Source organism: Mesoplodon mirus (assembly GCF_964341445.2).
Source record: "Mesoplodon mirus genome assembly, chromosome: 7".
Lineage (NCBI taxonomy): Eukaryota > Metazoa > Chordata > Mammalia > Artiodactyla > Ziphiidae > Mesoplodon > Mesoplodon mirus.
In genome coordinates, this window is record NC_138983.1 from 35670008 (window position 1) to 35695873 (window position 25866).

The following is a 25866-nucleotide window of genomic DNA, read 5'->3' on the forward strand; positions in this document are numbered from 1 at the left end:
ACTGAAGTAAGTCAGAAAGAGAAAAACAAATACCATATGCTAACAGAGATATATGGAATCTACAGAAAAAAAAGTTTATGAAGAACCCAGAGGCAGGACAGGATTAAGGACACAGACGTAGAGAAAGCACTTGAGGACACGGGGAGGGGGAAGGGTAAGCTGGGACTAAGTGAGAGAGTGGCATGGACATATATACATTACCAAATGTAATATCAATAGCTAGTGGGAAGCAGCCACATAGCCCAGGGAGATAAGCTCAGTGCTTTGTGATCACCTAAAGGGGTAGGATACAGAGGGTGGGAGGGAGATGCAAGAGGGAGGGGATATGGTGATATACGTATATGTATAGCTGATTCACTTTGTTATACAGCAGAAACTAACACACCATTGTAAAGCAATTATACTCCAATAAAGGCGTAAAAGGGGAAAAAAAGCCCAGAGATAAACCTACACACCTATGGTCAATTAGTCTATGACAAAGGAGGCAAGACTATACAATGGAGAAAAGTCAGTCTCTTCAATCAGTGGTGCTGGGAAAACTGGACAACTACATGTAAAAGAATGAAATTAGAACACTCCCTAACACCATACACAAAAATAAATTCAAAATGGATTAGAGACCTTAATGTAAGACCGGACAGTATAAAACTCTTAGAGGAAAACATAGGAAGAATACTCTGACATAAATCACAGCAAGATCTTTTTTGATCCACCTCCTAGAGTAATGCAATAAAAAAGAAAACTAAACAAATGGGACCTAATGAAATGTATAAGCTTTTGTAAAGCAAAGGAAACTACAAACAAGATGAAAAGACAACCCTCAGAATGGGAGAAAATATTTGCAAATGAATCAATGGACAAAGGTTTAATCTCCAATATATATAAACAGCTCATGGAGCTTAATATTAAAAAAACAAACAACCCAATACAAAAATGGGTAGAAGATCTGAATAGACATTTCTTCAAAGAAGACACAGAGATGGCCAAGACGCACATGAAAAGCTGCTCAACATCACTAATTAGTAGAGAAATGCAAATCAAAACTACAATGAGGTATCACCTCACACCTGTTAGAATGGGCATCATCAGAAAATCTACAAACAACAAATGCTGGGGAGGGTGTGGACAAAAGGAACCCTCTTCCACTATTGGTGGGAATGTAAACTGATACAGTCACTATGGAGAACAGTATGGAGGTTCCTTAAAAAACTAAAAATAGAATTACCATATGATCCAGCAATCCCACTTCTGGGCATATACCCAGAGAAAACCATAAATCAAAAAGACACATTCACCACAATGTTCATTGCAGCACTATTTACAATAGCCAGGTAATGGAAGCAACCTAAATACCCACAGACAGACGAATGGATAAAGATGTGCTACATATATAAAATGGAATATTACTCAGCCATAAAAAGGAATGAAACTGGGTCATTTGTAGAGATGTTGATGGATCTAGAGACTGTCATACAGAGTGAAGTAAGTCAGAAAGAGAAAAACAAATATTGTACATTAATGCATATATGTGGAACCTAGGCAAATGGTACAGATGAACCAGTTTGCAGGGCAGATATAGAGACACAGAGGTAGAGAACAAACGTATGGACACCAAAGGGGGAAAGACATGGGGGGCATGAGTTGGGAGATTGGGATTGACCTGTATACATGTATATGTATAAAATAGATAACTAATAATAACCTGCTATATAAAAAATAAATAAAATAAAATTTCAAAAATTTTAAAAATAAATAAAATTTAAAAATAAAACAGAAAAAGTTCTTCCCTTCACACAGATGTAGTTATATGAATGAATTATTTCCATGCTTATATCTATAAATACATAAAAGAGGAATAAAATCTACCTTGAACCAAAAAAGAAAATAAAAAACCAGAACCCACCAGTTATACAGAGGAAAACCCTATCAGGGCACTTGCTCCAGTGGTAAACAATTCTGAAGTTGGTCAGAGGTGGGGAATCATCTCCCATGCAGCCAGCAGCCCCCCCACAAGGAGCGTCCTCATTGCCAAGCTGGGGGACCGTGCAGAGGCGTCTGAGTAAACATGAGGTGAGCCCCAGGCCAGCTGCTGCTGAACTGTTCCCACTCTTCCCAGGTAAAACACCTGAATATGTACAAGGACTAGAAAGCCTAGAGGAAGGGCCATGGAGCCACACCAGCGACAGCACACAGGCCGACTTGGTGCCTGCAGGCCAGCCAGGATGGTCCTGGCCCCAGACACTCTTCTGGAAGCTGTCCATTTCCCTGCCTGAGATACCCCTCCTGTCCCGGCCCCCACTGCTTTTTTCCTTCCTCACCTCTGCCCGGGGAGAAATTCCAGCAGAAGGTATGGGTGACACATCCTCTTCTTTAGCAGGTGGCAGTCTGGCAACTCCTGCAGAAAGTCCAGGAGAGCCCCACTCACACCGGGCCACCCACAAAGCCATGGCCCTTCCCTCCCTCCCACCAGCACAGCCCCGAGACTGCTGACAGGGCAGAGAATATGGCGTCAGGCACAGCTGCAGGGGCTCTTGCTGCCTGGAGTGGTGTTTATATTGACCTCAACCCAGGCACACCTGGGGAGGGCTGGCTGGCAGGGTCAGGCTGCCCACGTCAGCTAATCCTCGCCCCTCAGGGGCTCATAGCTGCAGAAAATGGACCTTGCTGAACGGGCCAGGTCCAAGGAACAGGTGTGGGCTCCTGAGAGTCAGCATAGACAGGGGGTTGCAGCTGCAGCTTGTTTTCTAATCATTTTATCTGGCCCATGAGTGGGAAACAACTTCAAGAAGACTCTGTCCTAATGAGAGGAACCCAGGAGTCAGGGAGAGGAGTGATGGTGGGTGGAGACAGAGGCCTGGTGCCCCGGCTGCAGTGGAAGTGTCTGGAAGACCAAGCAGAGAGAGGCCAAACAGAGTGATACCCAGGGTCACAGACCTGTCAGAGATGCTGTTTGTTAGTTCAAGTTCTGCTCTGAGGTGCTCTGTGTCAGCTGTGAGCGACGGGTGAGCTGGGGTTTCTCTGCAAGGTGGGCTATGTGCACGGTTCCTGTGTGCCCAGCCCTGCCGGGGTACTTGACCAGGGGAGCTCCATATCCTGGGAAGGACCTGACTATGAGAGCCCCATGGGCTGCTGTGTAGCTGCACAGGTGAGCTCCATACCCTGGGAGGGACTTGACCACGAGAGCCCCGTGGGCTGCGGGGTGGGGGGGAACCAGCCCAGGTGAGCTCCATATCCTGGGATTGGCCTGACCACGAGAGCCCCGTGGGCTGCTGGAGACCTGGTAAAGGATATCAGGAAAGTCAGTGAAGCCACCTAGGATATACATCCAGTAGCTCCTATTTCCTACACCCTGCTGGTCATTCTACCATCCACCAGGACATGGCATTCTGTATTAGACTTCAATGATGCCTTCTTCTGTATTCCATTACTCCCAGAGTCACAAGAATTTTTGGCTTGTGAGTGGCAGGACACAACATGCAACAAAAGCAATAATGCTGGGCCGTCCTACACCAATGGTTCAAAAATTCCCACACCATAATTGGGGAAACGTTATCTAAAGACCTAAAAGTTCTACCTCTGTAAAAGGGGACCCTCCTTCAATATGCAGATGACATTCTGATCGCCAGCCCTACTAAAGACGCCTCTGAACTACCTAGCCAAGAAAGGATAGAAGGTGTCCAAGAAAAAGACTCAAATATTCCAGGCTAAGTTGACCTGCCTGGGCTTCATTCTCACAGATGTTCAGAGAAGCCCATCACAGGAAAGGGAAGAAGCCATTTGCAGCCTTACCTCTTCTAAAACTAGAAGACAGCTTAGGGGTTCGTGGGGAGGCCAAGGTTTTCTGCATCTGGATCTCTAACTACAGTCTAATAGCTGGGCCTCTATATGAAACACTGACACGAAAAGATGATGATCCTTTTGAATAGAATCCAGAAGCAGGCTTTCAAGAATGGAAAGAGCAGTCAGTTGAGACCCTTGCCCAGGAACTCCCTAATTTAGATAAACCCTTTGACCTTTACATTCCCAGTCAAAGGTTAATCAGCCTTGGAGCATTAGTGCAAAAACTGGGACCGCTTGAAATGGAGCAACAAAAGAATGCCCTTCAGGTATGATAAACTATGGTCACCAAGGGCTTTGCCCGCCATCCCATCAGGCCAGAATACTGGGGTATCTAAAAACCTGGAAATCAGCAGCCCACAAGGTAAGCTCCTTCCTAAGGGAAAAGGATCCCACATGGTGATCCTAACCACCCATCATGACCTGAAGTTGCAGGGGTTGCTCCGTGGACACAGTGACCTTGAGTGAGGAGGCCCTCCAACTCCAACCTCCAGAGAGACAAACGGGGGCAACGGGCCCCCATGACGACTCATGTGGCCATCACTTGACCTGGAGTTTCTCTCAGAAAACAACAAGGGTGTGCCCCGAAAGAGCAGACTACTGCTTGCAGGACTTACTGCACCCAGAGGGGAGCTAATACGCTTGATGGGGGAACCGTATATCACGCATTCACCATAGAAAAGCCTACAGACACCACGGTGATGGTGGCCAATATGACCGGCTGGACTCCTGGCTACTTCAAAAGGCCATTGACTCAGTGGCCGTCATGGTCCTGGATCACCACCGACCCTGGACTGTCTGGGAGTTGAGCGGGCAGGGCTCTGACACCTGGTGCTTTTTGTACATTAATTCAGGAACCTAATTAAAGAAAGCACAGACTACTGGTCAGAGCATCTAGGCTGGCAGAAACCATCAGCCTAAGGTCACCGAACAAATGTGGGGTGGGGTGAATCTTGTCCTGGCAGCATCTCTGTGCATCTCTTTCTTGGACCCTAAAGGTCATTAGAATTTATAACACTTCCAATGCTGGTGCTCAGGCAGAGGAGCAGTGAGGCAGGAGACCTGGGGACAATCAACCTCACCTGGAGGCTGCTGGGGAGAAGTTTTGCCCCTCCTCCCGGGTATGAGGACTCCCAACTCAGCATGAAGCAGTTACAGAAGAGGGGTCTGCACGCTCATTCCCCAAGAATGAGGAACTGGACAAAAAGCAGAGGAGATGTTCATCTCCGGCAAAGCCCATTAAAAATTCCTGAGAGATAAAAATAGAATCTGGGCAATAAAATAAAGTTTAACGTTTTTTTCCTTTGTGATTTGTCTAATTTCACGTGCTCCTAGGGTTCCACATGCAGAGGTCCCACACCCGGCACTTCAGACCCGATTTCCTAGTGCAGAATGGCTGGGTCGACACCTCAGCTAGTGGGGCCCCATGCAGACTCTGCGACATAGAGCCTGAGCTGCAGCCAACCTGGCCCTCGAGAGCTCAGTGCCCTCCCTCCCACTGACACTGCCGGGATCCCTACACAGTAACCCAGCCCACAGCCTGTGGGGGAGTGCACGCTCTCACCTCTCCATTCTCTTTTCAAAATATAAAGTTTCTTTGCTTCTGAACCAAACTCAGTCTTGATCTGTTGGATCCAATGACACTGGGCAGGGGGACTGCTGTTGGGGTCCATTCTGGAGGATCAGTAACAGAAATTGAGAACATTGTAACTTCAATGAACAGATGTGTGAGACAAACTGTAATTAACATAGAGCAGTGTATAAGGCTCGGGTAAAATAAGGTGTTTCTAAGACTTACATTTGCTATTTCCATCACTTTGTTATAAGCAAGTTCAGTGAAGACGTTTGTCTTATTTGTCAGGTCAACGTTAGAGAAATGAAGTGATTTCTTTCCAAGGATGTACATCTAATAATCTTGGCTAAAGCTTCAATCTTGTTTTGAATGCTTTTCCATTGAAAATGATACCTCTCTTTCAGCTCCCCCACTTCTCAGAAGTATAAAATCTTATAATTTATTATTACCAAAGGGGAAAGGTAGGAGGAGGAATAAATTAACAGGTTGGGATTAACACATACACACTGCTATGTATAAAATAGATCATCAACAAGGAACTACTGTATAGCACAGGGAACTACACTGAATATTTTGCAATAACCTATAAGGGGAAATAATCTGAAAAAGAATAGATATTTTTATCGACATCATCTATCAATGACAGGTAAAATGTAACCTAAGGGAAGCCGATGGTGACCGCTTCTGATGCTGAAGACTTCAATCATCTAAAGTTCGGACTCTGCCTACTTCCCAAGGCCCTTAATGAACATACATGTAGCCATAGCTTAAAACTTACCCAGTTTGGGGCTTGGGGAGACACTGATTTGGAAAAATCTCTGGTGTTCTCCTTACATGCACGGGACCCTTCCTACAGCTAAAACATGCCTGTCACACCCAGAGGATGGTACACCATTTGATCAGGAAGAGTTTGCAAAAGGCATCTCAACTCCTCAAATCTTGGTGCTCGGGTTCACCCCTCCAGCGTCTTTCCTAACAATCTCCCCACTTGGGGATGTCAGCACCGTCAACATCCTGTTGCTCACAGTTTGGAATCTGTCCAGAGGATGAAGTGGAAGGATGAGAAACAATGAGAGACAAGTCCTAGGTGTTTGGACAGGCACATGCCACTCTAATTTCCAATCCAGAAGACAAATTCATCAAAGGCTAGAATTGCCCATGGAAACAGAATAGTGCTAGAGGAAATCCCGCTGTTTTGTGACCAGTTTCCAAAAACACAAGTTGAAACATGGAACTCAGGAGCACTAAAATTGATGAAACTGCAAAGTTGAAAATATCTATCGTTGAAAAATGTCTTGAGGTAAGTCATCAAAAAGGACTTGTAAGCAAGGGAGAATGGCAGGAAACGGATTTGAAGAGGTAGAAAGGACTCCCCATTAAAGCACAAGAAAAGGGGCTGAACATCACCATTGATGCAGTTGGCCAACAAGGGCGTATGCATTTTTTCTGAATATATTCAAGTAAAGGGTATGCACACTTTTTACCCAACCAAACAGGTGGGCACTGGAAATCAATACTACAAAATGTGTCACTTCACATCAGTCAGAAGGGCCATCCACATAAAGTGTAAACACCAGAAATGCAGGACAGGGTGAGGAGAAAAGGGAGCCCTGTGAGGCTGATCGTGGAAATGTAAATTGCCAACGGCCGCTCTGGAGAAGTGTATTGTGTTTGCTAAAACATCTAAAATATGAGCTACAGAGCATAGGGCACTTGCAGTCATGGGCGTATACCTTGGGAAAAACAAAAATCGACAGGAAACAGGCACCCCAACGTTTACCACCTCTCTGTTAAAAGGAGCCTTGACTTGGATATAACCTAAATGTCCCTGGAAGGATAAAGTGGATAAAAGAGATGTGGTACTTATGTAGAGTGGAATATTATTCAGCCAGAAATCAATGAAATAAGGCCAGTTGTAACAACTCTGGAGGAGTTACATACGATCATTCTAAGTGACATATGTCAGAAAGAAAAAGACACATATCATAAGATGTCACTTAAAGGTGGAATCAAAAATGGCTACACATGAAATAAATTACAAAACAGAAACATAGTCAAATATGTAGAAAACAGACATAAGGCTGCTAAATGGGAAAGGTGGGGAAGGATGAGGTGTTATCCAGGAGGTTGAAATTAGCAAAGATACCATTCCAAGTGCCAAATTGAATAATCAACAAGGCCTACATGGTACCTCAAAGAACTGCACTCAGCACACTCAAGTCACTGGAAAATAATATATATGACTGGTAAGAACCTGAAAAAGAATTTATTGATGTCTCGCAATACGTGAATCAAGTGGATGTACAGCAGCAAAAAACAGAGCTTTGAAAATCAGCTGTAACCAATATAATAATAAATTTAAAATTATTTATAAAAACAGTGAAATAGACAAAAATTCTTACAAATTTTGTTGAAGGGCTATGATGTACCATGAATTGAACACATCTAGACCTACAGCAGGATGATATATAAGGCTCGAAGCTATTCACGCTAAGAGATCTTAGAGAGGTTGGGTGAGGACATGCAGACCTTTTAAAGTAATACTTCCTGGTACCCAGTCCATGGGTACCAAATCTGCAGGTTCAAGGGAATCTTCCTAAAACGAAAACATGCATGGGAATCCAAGACAAATGTACACCGTGTGATCAGGAACGGTGTCTAAAATGCATCTCATTTTTTATCTCCTGGTGCTGGGGTTCGCCATTCCAGCCACGTTACTAACAATCTCCCCACTTGGAGAATCAGCACCTTTAACATCCTGTTTCACACAGTTTTCAATTTGTGCAGAGGATAAATGGGAAGAGGGGGAACCAATGAGAGACCAGCTGTAGGAGTTTCGACAGGCACATGTCACTCTAATTTCCCATTAGGAAGAAGAATTAACCAAAGGCTCAGCCTGCCTCCGCAGAACCAGAATAGGGCCTGAAGCAATCCAGTGGTTTTGCGGCCAGTTCACAAAAAAAAGCGAGTTGAAAAATGGAGTTCAGGAGCAGGCAATTCAAAGACCTGCAAAGATATAAATGATAACCAATTTCCAAAAATATATTCAGGTAAGGCAACGAAGAGGATCTGAATGAGAGGCAGAATTGCAGGAAACAGATTTCAAGAGGTAGATTGGACTCACATTTAAAGCACATGAAAAGCGGCAGAATTTCTAAAATGATGCAGTTGGGCAAAAAGGGCGTATGCGTTTTTTCCTGAATATCTTCAGGAAAAAAAGCATACACAATTTTTGGCCAACCAAGCAAGCAGGAAATGCAAATCTGCGCAACAAAGAATTCTCAATTTCCACTGCTCAGAAGGGCCATCCGAAAAAAGTGTAAAAACCAGAAATGCAGCAGAGGCCATTGAGAAGAGGGAGCCTTGTCATGCTGATGGGTGGGGTATACATATCCAAGAGCTGCTCTGGAGAAGTGTATGGTGTTTCCTAAAACATCTAAAAAACAAAGCTACCGAGCATAGGGCACTTCCTCTCATGGGCATATAACTTGGGAAGACTAAATATCAACAAGACACAAGCACCCCAAAGTTTAGGGCTGCTCTGTTTACAAGAACCTCAACTTTGGTACACCTTAATTATCCCAGGAAAGAGAAAAATGCATAAAGAACTTGTGGTAATTTTGTACAACGGAATATCCCTCAGACATGAAATCAATGTCATAAGGCCAGTAGCAGCATAATGAGTGGATTTAGGTACAATGATTCTAAGTGAAATAAGTCACACAGAAAAAGACACTTATCATAAGATATCACTTATAGAGGGAATGTAAACATCGCTACACATGAACTGAATTGCAAAACAGAACAGAGTCAGACATTTAGAAAACACACTTATGCCTGCTTAAGGGGAAAGGTGTGGTGGGGTGACACATAAAACAAGACTTTGAAATTAGCACAGATACCATTCTATAAATCAAATATGTAATAGAAAATACCTACTCCTTGCTCAGTGAACTGGACTCAACACTCCCTATTCACCAAAGAAGAATATATCTGACTAGTAAGAATCTTAAATCCTATGTATTGATATATCACTGTAGGTTAATCAAGTCTGTGTACTGCAGCATAAACACAGAAGTGAAATTCAGGTAAACGCCATTATAAAAATAAATTTCAAACACAAAACACAGAGACAGTGAAAGAGAGATAAATTTTTACAAAATTCGTTCAGAGACTGGGATGCAACCCGGACTGACCACATCTACATCCACAGCTGGATGAGACATAAGGCTGGAAACTCTTGGGGCAAAGAGGTTTGGTGTGGTTGGGTGAGCAAAGGCAGACCCTTTAAAGTAATTCAGCATGTTACCCATTCCCTGGGTCCCAACTCTCCAGGTTGAAGGGAATCTTCCTACAGGTAAAAGATGCATGGGAAACCCAGAGGTTGTTATACCACGTGATCTGGACAGGTTTCTAAAACACAAGTAATTTTTCAACAAATGGTGCTCCAGTTCACCATTTCACCCGCTTTAGTAACAACCTCCTCACATGGAGAATTAGCACCTTTAACGTCCTGTTTCGCAGTTACCAAATTGTGCATAGGATGAACGGGAAGATGGGGAAGCAATGAGAGACTAGCTGTAGGTGTTTGGACGGGTGCATGTCACTCTATTTTCCCATCAAAAGAAGACTTAACCAAAGGCTCAGCCTGCCTCTCCGAAAACAAAATAGGTCCTAGAGGAATCCTTCAATTTTGTGGGCAGATCACATAAAAGCGAGGTGAAAACTGAAATTTAAGAGATCAGCAATTCACAAACATGCAGAGTTATAAAATACAACTACCGTCCAAAAATATATTTAGGTAAGGCAATGAATAGGATATGAAAGCAAGGCAGAATTGCAAGAAAAAAATTTCAAGAGGTACATTAAAGTCGCATTAAACCACATGTAAACTGGAAGAACTTCGACAATGATGCACTTGGCCAAAAACGGCATATGCGTTTCTTCCTGAATATATTCAGGAAGAAACGCATATGCAATTTTAGGCCAACCAAGCAAGCGGGCAATGAAAATCCACACTACCAAGAAGTATCACATACCACCGGTCAAAAGGGACATCTGAAAAAAGCATAAAAACAGGAAAGGCAGGACAGGCCATGGGGAACAGTGAGCATTTATACGCTGATGGGCGGGATGGAAATTTCCAACAGCCATTCAGGAGGAGTGCATTATGTTCCCTAAAGGAAGTAAAAACACAGCTACAGAGCCTAGGGCACGTCCAGTCATGGGCATATACCCTGGGAAAACTGAAAGTCAAAAAGACACAGCCACCCCAATATTTAGGGCTGCTCTGTTTACAAGAACCTCGACTTCGGCACACCTGTAATATCCCAGGAAAGACAAAAATGGGTAAAGAAGTTGTGGTACTTAGGTACGATGGAATATCCCTCAGCCATGAAATCAATGTCATAAGGCCAGTAGCAGCATAATGAGTGGATTTAAGTACGATGATTCTAAGTGAAATAAGTCACACAGAAAAAGAAACTTATCATAAGATATCACTTATGAAGGGAGTGTAAGCTTGGCTACACATGAACTGAATTAAGAAACAGAACAGTCTCACATTTAGAAAACACTCTTATGCCTGCTTAAGGGGAAAGGTGAGGTGGAGTGATGCATAAAACCAGAGTTTGATATTAGCACAGATACCGTTCCATAAACCATATATGTAATAGACAAGACCTACTCCTTGCTCAGTGAATGGGACTCAACACCCCCTATTCCCTGCAGAGGAATATATCTGACTAGTAAAATCTTAAAACCTATATACTGATATGTCTCCGTAAGGGAATCAAGTGTGTCTAGAGCGGCATAAACACGGCAGTGAAAATCAGCTCACTCCATTATAAAAATGAATTTCAAAAATGAAACACAAAAACAGCGAAATTATTACACAATTTATTCAGGGGCTCTGATGAAACCTGGATTGACCCTATCTACACCGACAGCTGGATGAGTCATAAGGCTGGACACTTCGGGCTGAGAGGACTGGTGAGAGTGGTTGAGCAAATGCAGACCCTTTATAGCAACAATGCATGCCATCCATTCCAAGGGTGCCAACTCTCCAGTTGTAAGAGAATATTACTACACTTATAACATGCATGGGAAACCCAGAGAATGGGACACTGTTTGATCGGGAAATGTTTCCAAAATGCTCCTAATTTTTCCTCTCCTGGTGCTCCGGTTTGCCATTCCAGCCACTTTACCATCAATCTCCCCACTTGGAGAGTCAGCTCCTTTAACCGCCTGTTTCACACAGTTTGCAAATTGTGCAGTGGATGAAAGGGAAGAGGGGGAACCAATGAGCGACTATCTCTACACATTTGGATGGGGACATGTCACTCTAATTTCCTGTCAGGAAGAAGAGATAACCAAAGGCTCAGCCTGCTGTCCCAGAAGCAGAATAGGGCCAGAAGCAATCCTGTGGTTTTGCGGACAGCTCACAAAAAAGCGAGTTGAAAAATGGAGCTCATGGGCACAGCAATTCACAGACCTGCAGTTATAAAGGACAACTATCGTCCAAAAATCTGTTGAGGGAAGGCAACGAGGTGGGCTTGAAAGCGAGGCAGAATTGCAGGAAACAGATTTCAAGAGGTAGATTGGAATCACCTTTAAAGCACAGGAAAAACGGCACAACTCCGACAATGATGCACTTGGCCAAAAAGGGTATATGCGTTTTTTCCTGAATATATTCAGGAAAAAATGCATACGCCCTTTTTGCCAACCAAGCAAGTGGGCAATGCGAATCTGCACTACAAAGAAGTCTGACTTCCCACCAGTCAAAAGGGACATTCGAAAAATGTGTAAAAACCAGAAAGGCAGGACAGGCCCTGGAGAAGAGGGAGCCTTGTTATGCTGATGGGTGGGATGTAAATTGCCAACAGCCACTCAGGAGCAATGCATTGTGTCCCCTAAAAGAAGTAAAAAAAAGAGCTACATAGGCTCGGGCCCTTCCTGTCATGGGCATATACCATGGGAAAACTGAAATTCAAAAAGACACAGCCACCCCATAATTTAAGGCTGCTGTGTTTACAAGAACCTCGACTTCAGTACACATTAAATATCCCAGAAAAGAGAAAAAGGGTAAAGAAGTTATGGTACTTACGTACGATGGACTATGCCTCAGCTGTGAAATCAATGTCATAAGGCCAGTAGCAGCATAATGAGTGGATTTAGGTATGATGATTCTAAGTGAAATAAGTCACACAGAAAAAGAAACTTATCATAAGATATCACTTATGAAGGGAATGTAAACATGGCTACACATGAACTGAATTAGGAAATAGAACAGAGTCTCACATTTAGAAAACACTCTTATTCCTACTTAATGGGAAAGGAGAGGTGGGATGATGCATAAAACCAGAGTTTGATATTAGGACAGGTACCGTTCCATAAACCAAATATGTAATAGACAAGACCTACTCCTTGCTCAGTGAACGGGACACAATGACCCCAATTCCCACAGAGGAATATATCTGACTAGTAAAATCTTAAAACCTATGTATTGATATGTCTCCATAAGGGAATCAAGTGTGTCTAGAGCGGCATAAACACAGCAGTGAAAATCAGCTAAACCCATTATAAAAATGAATTTCAAAAACAAAACACAAAAACAGTGAAATTATTACACAATTTATTCAGGGGCTCTGATGAAACCTGGATTGACCCTATCTACACCGACAGCTGGATGAGACATCAGGCAGGACACTTCGGGCTGAGAGGTTTGGTGAGATTGGGTGAGCAAATGCAGACCCTTTAAAGCAATAATGCATGCCACCCATTCCAAGGGTCCCAACTCTCCAGTTGTAAGAGAATATTGCTACACCTATAACATGCATGGGAAACCCAGAGAATGGGACACTGTGCGATCAGGAAATGTTTCCAAAATGCTCCTAATTTTTCCTCTCCTGGTGCTCCGGTTTGCCATTCCAGCCACTTTACTATTTATCTCCCAACTTGGAGAGTCAGCACCTTTAACTTCCTGTTTCGCACAGTTTGCAATTTGTGCAGAGGATGAAAGGGAAGAGGGATAACCAATGAGAGAGTAGCTGTAGGCATTCGGATGGACACAAGTCACTCTAATTTCCCAACAGGAAGAAGAAATAACCAAAGTCTCATCCTACCCCCCCGGAACCAGTATAGGTCCTGAAGCAATCCTGTGGTTTTGCCTCCAGCTCATAAAAAAAGCGAGTTGAAAAATGGAGCTCAGGGTCACAGCAATTCACAAACCTGCAGAGTCATAAAGGACAACTATCGTCCAATAATCAGTTGAGGGAAGGTAACGAGGTTTACTTGAATGCTAGGCAGAATTGCAGGAAACAGATTTCAAGAGGTAGATTGGAATCACCTTTAAAGTAGAGGAAAACTGGCACAACTTCGACAATGATGCACTTGGCCAAAAAGGGCGTATGTGTTTTTTCCCAGGAAAAAACGCATACGCCCTTTTTGGCCAACCAAGCAAGCGGGCAATGCAAAACCACACTACAAAGAAGTATCTGTTCCCACTGGTCAAATGGGACATCCGAAAAATGTTTAAACACCAGAAGGCAAGACAGGCCCTGGAGAACATGGAGCCTTGTTATGCTGATAGGCAGAATGTATATTGCCAACAGCCACTCAGGAGGAGTGCATTGTGTTCCCTAAAAGAAATAAACAACAGAGCGACAGAGCCTTGGGCACTTCCAGTCATGGGCACATACCTTGGGAAAACTGAAAATCAAAAAGACACAGCCACCCCAAAATATACGGCTGCACTGTTTACAATAACCTCAACTATGGTACACCTTAAATATCCCTGTAAAGACAAAAAAGGGGAAAGAAGTTGTGGTACTTACGTAAGATGGAATATCGCTCAGCCATGAAATCAATGTCATAAGGCCAGTAGCAGCATAATGAGTGGATTTAGGTACGATGATTCTAAGTGAAATAAGTCACACACAAACAGGAACTTATCATAAGATATCACTTATGAAGGGAATGTAAACATGGCTACACATGAACTGAATTAGGAAACAGAACAGAGTCTCACCTTTAGAAAACACTCTTATGCCTGCTTATGGGGAAAGGAGACGTGGGGTGATGGATAAAACCAGAGTTTGATATTAGCACAGGTACTGTTCCATAAACCAAATATGTAATAGACAAGACCTACTCCTTGCTCAGTGAACGGGACTCAACGCCACCTATTCCCCGGAGAGGAATATACCTGAGTAGTAAAAATCTTAAAACCTATGTATTGATATGTCTACATAAGGGAATCAAGTGTGTCTACAGCGGCAAAAACACCGCAGTGAAAATCAGCTAAACCCCATTATAAAAATGAATTTCAAAAACAAAACACAAAAACAGCGAAATTATTTCACAATTCCATCAGGGGCTCTGATGAAACCTGAATTGACCCTATCTACACCAACAGCAGGATGAGACATAAGGCTGGACACTTGGGGCTGAGAGGATTGGTGAGATTGTGTGAGCAAATGCAGACCCTTTAAAGCAATAATGCGTGCCACCCATTCCATGGGTCCCAACTGTGCAGGCTTAAGGGAATATTACTACAGCTATAACATGTATGGGAAACCCAGAGAATGGACACCCTGTGATCACGAAAAGTTTCTAATATGTTCCTAATTTTTCCTCTCCTTGTGCTCCGGTTTGCCATTCCAGTCACTTTACTATCAGTCTCCCCAGTTGGAGAGTCAGCGCCTTAAAACTCCTGTTTCACACAGTTTGCAATTTGTGCAGAGGATGAAAGGGAACAGGGAGAACCAATGAGAGAGTAGGTATAGGCATTTGGAGGGGCACATGCCACTCTAATTTCCCATCAGGATAATGAATTATCCAAACTCTCAGCCTGCCCCCCTGGAACCAGAATAGGTCCTGAAGCAATCCTGTGGTTTTGCGGGCAGCTCACAAAAAAGCGAGTTGAAAATGGAGCTCAGGGGCACAGAAATTCACAAACCTGCAGAGTTATAAAGGACAACTATCGTCCTAAAATCTGTTGAGGGAAGGCAACGAGGAGGACTCGGATGAGAGGGAGAACTGCTGGAAACAGATTCCAAGAGGTAGATTGGAATTGCCTTTAAAGCTCAGGAAAAGCGGCACAACTTTGACAATGATGCACTTGGCCAAAAAGGGCGTATATGTTTTTTCCTGAATATATTCAGGAAAAAACGCATACGCCCTTTTTGGCCCACCAAGCAAGCGGGCAATGCAAATCCGCACTACAAAATAGTCTCACTTCCCAACGGTCAAAAAGGACAGCCGAAAAAAGTGTAAAAACCAGAAAGGCAGGACAGGACGTGGGGAAAAGGGAGACTTGTTACACTGATGGGTGGGATGGAAATTGCCAAGAGCCACTCTGGAGAACTGCAGGGTGTTTCCTAAAGCATCTAACAAACAGAGCTACAGAGCTGAGGGCACTTCCACTCATGGGCGTATACATTGGGAAAACTGAAAATCAACAAGGCACAGCCACCCCAAAGTTTAGGGCTGCTCTGTTTACAAGAACCTCGACTTCCATAATCCTTAAGTATCCCAGGAAAGACAAAAATGGAGAGAGAAGTTGTGGTACTTACTTACAATGGAATATCCCTCAGCCATGAAACCAATGTCATAAGGCCAATAGCAGCAAAATGAGTGAATTTAGGTACAGTGCTTCTAAGTGAAATAAGTCACACAGAAAAAGAAACTTATCATAAGATATCACTTATAAAGGGAATGTAAACATGGCTACACATGAACTGAATTAGAAAACAGAACAGTGTCTCACATTTAGAAAACACACTTATTCCTGCTTAAGGGGAAAGGTGAAGTGGGATGATGTAAAAAACCAGAGTTTGATATTAGCACAGGTACCATTCCATAAACCAAGTATGTAATAGACAATACCGACTCCTTGCTCAGTGAACTGGACTCAGGACCCTCTATTCCCCACAGAGGAATATATCTGGCTAGTAAGAATCTTAAAACCTATGTATTGATATGTCTCCGTAAGGGAATACAGTGTGTCTAGAACGGGATAAACACGGCAGCGAAAATCAGCTCAACCTCATTATAAAAATGAATTTCAAAAACAAAACACAAAAACTGTGAAATTCTTACACAATTCGTTCAGGGGCTCTGATGCAACCTGGATTGACCACATCTACACCCACAGCTCGATGAGACGTAAGGCTGGACACTTCGGGCTGAGAGGATTGGTGAGGTTGGGTGAGCAAATGCACATCCTTTAAAACAATAATGCGTGCCACCCATTCCATGGGTCCCAATGCTCCAGGTTTAAGGGAATCTTACTACAGCTAAGCCATGCATGGGAAACCCAGAGGATGGGACACCATGTGATCGGGAAAGGTTTTGAAAATGCTCCTCATTTTTCCTCTCCTGCTGCTCGTAGTCCCCATTCCAGCTGTTTACTCTCAATCTCCCCACTTAGAGAGTCAGTGCCTTTAACATCCTGTTCCGCAAAGTTTGCAAGTTTTAAGGAGGAGGAAAGGGAAGAGGTGGAACCAATGAGAGTCTAGCCCTAGGCATTTCGATGGGCACATGTCACTCTAATTTCCCGTCAAAAGAAGAATTAACCAAAGGCTCAGCCTGCTGCCCCGTAAGCAGAATAGGGCCTGAAACAATCATACGGTTTTGCGGCCAGCTCACAAAAAAGTGAGTTGAAAATGGAGCTCAGGGGCACAGAAATTCACAAACATGCAGAGTTATAAAGGACAACTATCGTCCAAAAAAGTGTTGAAGGAAGGCAACGAGGTGGACTTGAAAGCGAGGCAGTATTGCAAGAAACAGATTCCAAGAGGTAGATTGGAATCGCCTTTAAAGCACAGGAAAAGTGGCCCAAATTCTACAATGATGCACCTGGACAAAAAGGGTTTATGCGTTTTTTCCTGAATATATTAGGAAAAAACGCATACGCCCTTTTTGGCCAACGAAGCAAGCGGGCAATGCGAATCTGCACTACAAACTAGTCTCACTTCCCAACGGTCAAAAGGGACATCCGAAAAAAGTGGATGGTGAAACCAGTTGGTGAAAAAGCTGTTTCTGTTCAATTCTGGTTCAGCCCTCTCTCCCCGAGTTCCTATCAAGCTAAAATTTCATTAAAAAGACATAGAGGGACTTCTCTGGTGGTTAAGTGGTTAATACTCTGCACTCCCAGTGCAGGGAGCCCGGGTCTGATCCCTGGTCAGGGAACTAGATGCCACATGCAAGCCACAACTAAGGAGCCCACCTGCCACAACTAAGACCTGGAGCAATCAAATAAATAAATAAATAAATAAATAAATAAATATTTTTAAAAGAAATTAAAAAATAAAAACAGAACATTATCTTCATACAGTTAAACTGGGTCAAGAATTCAAGGGGAAAAAAGACACAGGCATTCAACTCATGTAGAGATACAGGATCAAGCCTTATATTAAAGTCTTGGAAGAAAAAATTCATTAAGGTTTTATTGTATCTGTATGAATAATTTTCAAGCCAGACTTTTCTGCATTACTCAAATCTCATTTCAAATATGATTGCTTCTTTGAGAAATTAGAAACTATTAGAAAACAAGTCATGGTCAGTATTTTAAAACCTGACTTTTCAGCACTTAGACATGTATTTTCTTTTTCCCCTAACAGACCTAGAACCCAACTTACATGAGTTTTTCATTCCCTGGAGAGATGTAGTTGGTCTGCTCAAGTGTTCCCTAAGCTACCAAAAAGGCAGTGTGCCCACTGTGTAATCAAAAACGTCAACTTTTGCAGTTACCAGATCAAGTTCTAGAATTGAGCATTAGTGATATAATCTTGTAGAGAAGCGAGGAAGCGGGGATAGCTTTTTGTTTTGTTTTGTTTGCATTCAGGAGTCAGTGCTTTGGTATTGGAAGAAGGAATCATTAATCATCTCAGTCAGACTTCCAACCAAGAATGGGATGGAAGAATGGGATCTTGCCCTAATGAAGCCTAATCTATATTACTTGTTTAAAATTTCTCCTTCTCCTGTGGTCTAAGCTATGAAAGCCTTAAATTTATTTTCTGGAGTTCTGGAAAAATCAGTCTTTAAAAAAAATTAAAGAGAAACATAATCTGTGTTCCCTGAACTCAGGAGCAAAGGATTTTTTGTCTGTAAATGCCTTTCTCTTGAGAATTATGAGTTTTACCAAAGCATGAGATCATAGGCTAGCAGAAATAGAAATTAAAATGAACTTCTTCCATCAGTTTTTAACTATTTCATTTAGCTGCTAAAATATTAATAACATGATCTGAAATATGATTACTATTGTAGGTGTCACTTTGCTGCAATAAAAATGTTATGGACTGAATTGTTTTTCCCAAAAATTTATATGTTCAAGTTCTAACCCCCTCCCCAGTACCTCAGAATGTGACTGTATTTGGAGATAAGATTTTTCAGTTGAAATGAGTTCATTAAGGTGGATTCCAATTCAATATGACTGATGTCCTTATAAGAAGAGGAGATTAGAACACAGAAACACACAGAAGGAAGTCCATGTGAATAAATAAGAGAAGACGGCCATCTACAAGCCAAGGAGGGAAGCCTTGGAAGAAATCAACCCTGCCAACACATTGATCTTGGACTTAACCTCCAGAATTGTGAGGAGATAAATTTCTGCTGTTTAAGCCTCCCAGTCTGCTGCTTTATACAGCAGCCCTAGCAAACTAATAAAAGAAGTGAGGTTGGTATTATTTCTGCCTCCATAAGGTCAGCACAGGGATATGCCAGAGCTTCTCTTAGACTTTTCCTCAAGTTTTTTGAGTCATGGTTGATAGCCAGCTAATACAGCTCCAAGCATCATGTCTACATCCAAGACAAGAAAAGAGGGGAGAAAATGCTCTTCTTTTTATCAAAAACTAAAAGATGTGACTTCATTATTTTTATATGGACTCTATAATTGTAAGTATCAGAAAACTCAAAGAAGTTTAAACTCAAAAAGCATTGGCTCAAGCATTAGAAAATCCAGGGGTAGTACCAACTTTAGGCTGGCCAGATGCACAGATCAAATGATATTGTCTGGAGTGAGAGTCTCTCTCTCATGATTTTTCTTTCACTGTATTGCCTTTCCTCTCCTACTCCTCAGAGCTATTCCTAGATATTCCAGGCTTTTTCCTCATGACTGCAAGATGGCTGCTGTAGCTCTAGCCTCACATTCTTTCAAGATCTAGTCTAGCAAGAAAGAGTTCCTATCTCCCATCATTCCTGGGTAAGAACACCTGCCTGCTTCTTCCTCTGGCACACCCTCCTGGTGTGATTCTGTAGAATACTTCTTCACACTCTTATCTTAGCCTAAGCACTAAGAAGTCTGCATTCACTTAATAATGAGATGATCAGCAACATTGTAAAGAGTAACGACCTCCTCTTTGTCAAGCACTTACTTTGTGCCAGACTTGGTTCATTATCGCCTTGGTTCATTATCGCAACAAGAATGATTATCCTACTTCAAAAATCTTATTGAGTATTTACATATTTTTAAATAACTAATCCTAGATAAGTCAAGTAACTTGGCACAGATCTGTGAGATAGAAAATAGAGCCAGAAATTTCATACATTTCTGTCTAACTCTAGAATCTTCATCCTTTTAACCAGTTAGCTCCGCTTGAATCCTTACTGTTTTTCATAAAGCATGAAAAGTAGTAGCTCTTTATTCTCCCTTCAAGAACCTCCCCTGCCATCTCTTCTAGAATGATTCCTGTCATCTATTCTTCCATTCATGAAAGGCTAATTCCTAACAAATAAGTGCTCCCCTCCTTCCCCAATCACTCTCCTTTAGGAAAGGAAGAAGTTCCCTTATCTTGCAAAGAGAATCATTTGAATTCTATGGAGTCACTCAACCTCTGCCCTTTACAAGCTTATCCATCTTTTTAAACTTCTCTGGCTTTTTTTCATCATGCAGTTTTACTTTCCTTGAGGCATATTTGAGTCAGTCCTTAACATATGCTAGTGATGCAAAACACTTGAAAATAAATAGACAGCAGTTATACCAATAGATAAAGATCAAAATGAGGGCCTATTTTACATTGCCTTCTTTTCACCAAAGATCTATTTTCAGTGCAGAGATCCAGTGAGATCAATAGCACCTCTGTGCTTAAATCAGAAACATGCTGGCATTATCAGTAGCAAGCAGAGTATGGCGCTGAGTGCAATTACAAAGAAACTTGAAAGATATGTACCCTCTTTCTTTAGAGATCACAAATCAAGAGACTACACACTCATATTTGACAGTTGTTTTTCTCAAGGCCACATCGGTTAGGAGGCACAATCTGGAAAATAAGATGTTAAATATAATTTAACTTCCCTCTTAAGGAGAGGTGCCCTTCCTTTGACAGCCTTGATAACCCTGTTACCCCAGTACATGCACCCTATTGCATCACAATTCTCATTGATGGAAGTGTACACCCCGCTAGATCGAGTGTTCCATGAGGACAATGTCTACATATTCATTGCTGTCCAAGCAATGCCTAGCACAGTGTCCAGCAAGCAGTGCTTAGTACATGTCTGTGATTTGAAGAAGTAGATGCTGCATGAAGACAGTGGTCCTCAGTGTCCCTGTGAGCTCCTGTCCTTCAGTCACTGAGATGGCATCAAATAAATTTCAAGGGGATCTCCCCTTCAGGTGACAAAAGACCCTACCCACCAATGCTGAAGTGTATAGAGCCTCCAGGACAGTTTCCAGAAGTTTCCATGCCAGTCTTTTCAACAATAAATTTGATGCCAAGGTCTGAGACTCACTGGCTGAGATGACTAACATTCCAGGGAGTAAAACTCCTGCTTTAGGATTGTGTTTATTTGTTGTTTGTTTCCTACTTTCCTGCCCTGGCACCCTGTCAAACCAGAGAGAGAGTTCCTTCCTCCTTCCTTTACCTCATACAGAGCTTGGCAAAGACCACATGGAGTCCTTTCCACAAACCTCTCTCTACCCCAGAAATCCCTCTTCTCCTCCATTTGGGTCATTCATCTCCCCTCACCAGATCTATTGTCAGAATTTTATTTGCAGCTCATACTTTACTCTGGACAATCTACAATAAGCAAATAGGCATGGGCAGAATATGGATAATTCAAGAAAATTATTAACTGTGGCAGGGTACCCTAAACCTGGATGGTAGGAGTTGTCAAACTTGTTAGGAGCCTTTAAAGTGTTTCTGAGATTCCTTCAGGGCAGAGACCGTCTTGTCCACTAGTGCCTGGCATGTTGCTTGGCACATTATAGGCACTCAGTAAATATCTCCTGAATAAATGAATGAAGACTTGAACACTGCCTTGTAGTAAAGGCTCATTAGGTCTCAAATAACCATTATTCACCCATTGCCTTTGAGGAAATTTGTGTGTGTGCATGTTCTTGAGAATTCTGAAGGTAAGGTGCAGAAGACCACACACAGATGGTTCAGGCCTCAGCTGTGATCTTCAACTCCTTGTAGAAGCACAACTGAGAAAGAGAGAGAGAGAGAGAGAGAGAGAGAGAGGGAAGGAAGGAAGGTAGGAAGGAGGAAGGATGCAGGGAGGGAGGGAGGGAAGGAGGGAGGGAGGGAGGGAGGGAGGGAGGAAATGAAAGAAGGAAGGAAGGAAGGAGGGGAGAAAGAAAAAGGGAGGGAAGGAGGGAAGGCAGGCGAGGGTGAGGCATGTACCTCAGGTTGATCTGTTATCAGAACAAGAAAAGGCAGAAGCAGAGTAAAGTGGTTAAGAGCATAGACTCTGAAACAAGACTGTCCACATTGAAACTAAGTCAAACACTTAGTTGCTCCCTGACTTTGAATGAAGTAGTTAGCCTCTCTGTACCTCTGCTCTTCCTAATAGGCATAGTAAAATCTATAGTGCCTGTGACACTAGTATTGTATGAGAACAATTCCATGAGTTAATATATGTAAAACACTTAGGATGTTGCCTGGCAAACAGTAAGCACTCAACCAATGTTTGTAGATATTATTATAAAGTACTGTGAAGCTCAATCTTCACCCCACAACTGAGTTCATTCAGATTTCAATAAATGTTTTGTACATTAAATTATTGTGTTCCTATTTGGATCACAGCGGGAGGTTATCCCCTTGAGAGTGAAGGATGGAATTTTCTCACTAGTAGGAATAAAATTTTTCACTGTCTGTCACTATTTTTAAAAAGTAGTTTTAAGACAAGAAAAGAGAACACAAAGGGCAGGTCTTTATCTGGTCAGTTGAAGGAATTCTCAGTCACAACTGGGGCCTGACCTACATGAAATACATACTTTCTGATGGATAACTCCTGTTAGGTTAGTCCCTAGCACAAGAACAAATGCCAGTTGTAATAAAAATAATAGCTAACATTCACCTTTCTAAACTGGACACATGTTTACTTCAATTCAATCTTATAAAGTAGGAAATATTACATACAGAGGCTGACCCATGCCTGGAGAGCCAGCACCACCTACAGGATCTGTATTAGTCAGGATAGGCTAGGTTTTCTTGTGGTAACTGGAAACCTCAGAAGCTTAACACAAAAATAGCTTATTTCTCACTTACACTACGTGTTCCTTATGGATCAGCAGGAAGATCTGCTACTCACACTCAAGATCCCAGGCTGAATGAATCTCCACCACTAGCTGCACAGTTTGGAACATGCAGCTTCCTTGTTGCTGCAGCAGGAAAACGGAAAGACACATGAGGTTTTCTGTGCTTCAGGCCAGGAGTGACTCATGTCACTTTCACTCAGTAGTGCTCTTTCTTTGACCTGGGCCACAGCTTAGGGAGCTCTGAAATGTGGAGTGCTATGTCAGTGCCTGGGACTTGGTTAGGGGTGGCAGTAAAGTCCAGGTGGAGTTCCCCAACCTAGAACAGGACCTGCAAGGGCCCCAGCCCTCATTTCTCCCCATGGAACCCTCTGACCCTGTATCCCATGCATGGAGTCAACTAGATGCCCCAAGGATCCATGAGACTTGTGCCCATGGAGGCATCCTGGTACCATGTGTCTGGCTCTGGCTCCAGAAGGGCAGCCTGGTGAAGCAGATTGCTCCTGCAGGCCAGCATTATATTTATTTTTTATTTTATTTATTTATTTATTTATTTATTACTTTCTGCTTTATAACAAAGTGAATCAGTCATACATATACATCTGTTCCCACATCCCTTCCCTCATGCATCTCCCTCCCTCCCACCCTCCCCATCCGACCCCTCCAGGCAGTCACAAAGCACCGAGCTGATCTCCCTGTGCTCTGAGGCTGCTTCCCACTATCTATCTACCTTACATTTGGTACTGTATATATGTCCATGACTCACTTGCGCTTTGTCACAGCTTACCCTTCCCCCTCCCCATATCCTCAAGTCCATTCTCAAGTAGGTCTGTGTCTTTATTCCCGTTTTACCCCAGGTTCTTCATGACATTTTTTTAATTCCGTATATATGTGTTAGCATATGGTATTTGTCTTTCTCTTTCTGACTTACTTCACTCTGTATGACAGACTCTAGGTCTATCCACCTCATTACAAATAGCTCAGTTTCGTTTCTTTTTATGGCTGAGTAATATTCCATTGTATATATGTGCCACATCTTTATCCATTCATCCGATGATGGACACTTAGGTTGCTTCCAGCTCCGGGCTATTGTGAATAGAGCTGCAATGAACATTTTGGTACATGTCTCTTTTTGAATTATGGTTTTCTCAGGGTATATGCCTAGTAGTGGGATTGCTGGGTCATATGGTAGTTCTATTTTTAGTTTTTTAAGGAACCTCCATACTGTTCTCCATTGTGGCTGTACCAATTCACATTCCCACCAGCAGTGCAAGAGTGTTCCCTTTTCTCCACACCCTCTCCAGCATTTATTGTTTCTAGATTTCTTCATGATGGCCATTCTGACTGGTGTGAGATGATATCTCATTGTAGTTTTGATTTACATTTCTCTAATGATTAATGATGTTGAGCATTCTTTCATGTGTTTGTTGGCAGTCTGTATATCTTCTTTGGAGAAATGCCTATTTAAGTCTTCTGCCCATTTTTGGATTGGGTTGTTTGTTTTTTTGCTATTGAGCTGCATGAGCTGCTTATAAATTTTGGAGATTGATCCTTTGTCAGTTGCTTCATTTGCAAATATATTCTCCCATTCTGAGGGTTGTCTTTTCGTCTTGTTTATGGTTTCCTTTGCTGTGCAAAAGCTTTGAAGTTTCATTAGGTCCCATTTGTTTATCTTTGTTTTTATTTCCATTTCTCTAGTAGGTGGGTCCAAAAGGATCTTGCTGTGATTTATGTCATAGAGTGTTCTACCTATGTTTTCCTCTAAAAGTTTGATAGTTTCTGGCCTTACATTTATGTCTTTAATCCATTTTGAGCTTATTTTTGTGTATGGTGTTAGGGAATGATCTAATCTCAAACTTTTACATGTCCCTGTCCAGTTTTCCCAGCACCACTTATTGAAGAGGCTGTCCTTTCTCCACTGTACATTCCTGCCTCCTTTATCAAAGATAAGTTGGCCATATGTGCGTGGGTTTATCTCTGGGCTTTCTATCCTGATCCACTGATCTATCTTTCTGTTTTTATGCCAGTACCACACTGTCTTAATTACTGTAGCTTTGTAGTATAGTCTGAAGTCAGGGAGCCTGATTCCTCCAGCTCCATTTTTCGTTCTCAAGATTGCTTTGGCTATTCGGGGTCTTTTGTTTTTCCAAACAAATTGTGAAATTTTTTGTTCTAGTTCTGTGAAAAATGCCAGTGGTAGTTTGATAGGGATTGCATTGAATCTGTAGATTGCTTTGGGTAGTAGAGTCATTTTCACAATATTGATTCTTCCAATCCAGGAGCATGGCATATCTCTCCATCTATTTGTATCATCTTTAATTTCTTTCATCAGTGTCTTATAATTTTCTGCATACAGGTCTTTTGTCTCCTTAGGTAGGTTTATTCCTAGATACTTTATTCTTTTTGTTGCAATGGTAAATGGGAGTGTTTTCTTGATTTCATTTTCAGATTTTTCATCATTAGTGTACAGGAATGCCAGAGATTTCTGTACATTAATTTTGTATCCTGCTACTTTACCAAATTCATTGATTAGCTCTAGTAGTTTTTCAGTAGCATCTTTAGGATTCTCTATGTATAGTATCATGTCATCTGCAAACAGTGACAGCTTTACTTCTTCTTTTCCAATTTGGATTCCTTTTATTTCCTTTTCTTCTCTGATTGCTGTGGCTAAAACTTCCAAAACTATGTTGAATAAGAGTGGTGAGAGTGGGCAGCCTTGTCTTGTTCCTGGTCTTAGTGGAAATGGTTTCAGATTTTCACCATTGAGGACAATGTTGGCTGTGGGTTTGTCATATATGGCCTTTATTATGTTGAGGAAAGTTCCCTCTATGCCTACTTTCTGCAGGGTTTTTATCGTAAATGGGTGTTGAATTTTGTCGAAAGCTTTCTCTGCCTCTATTGAGATGATCATATGGTTTTTCTCCTTCAATTTGTTAATATGGTGTATCATGTTGTTTGATTTGCGTATATTGAAGAATCC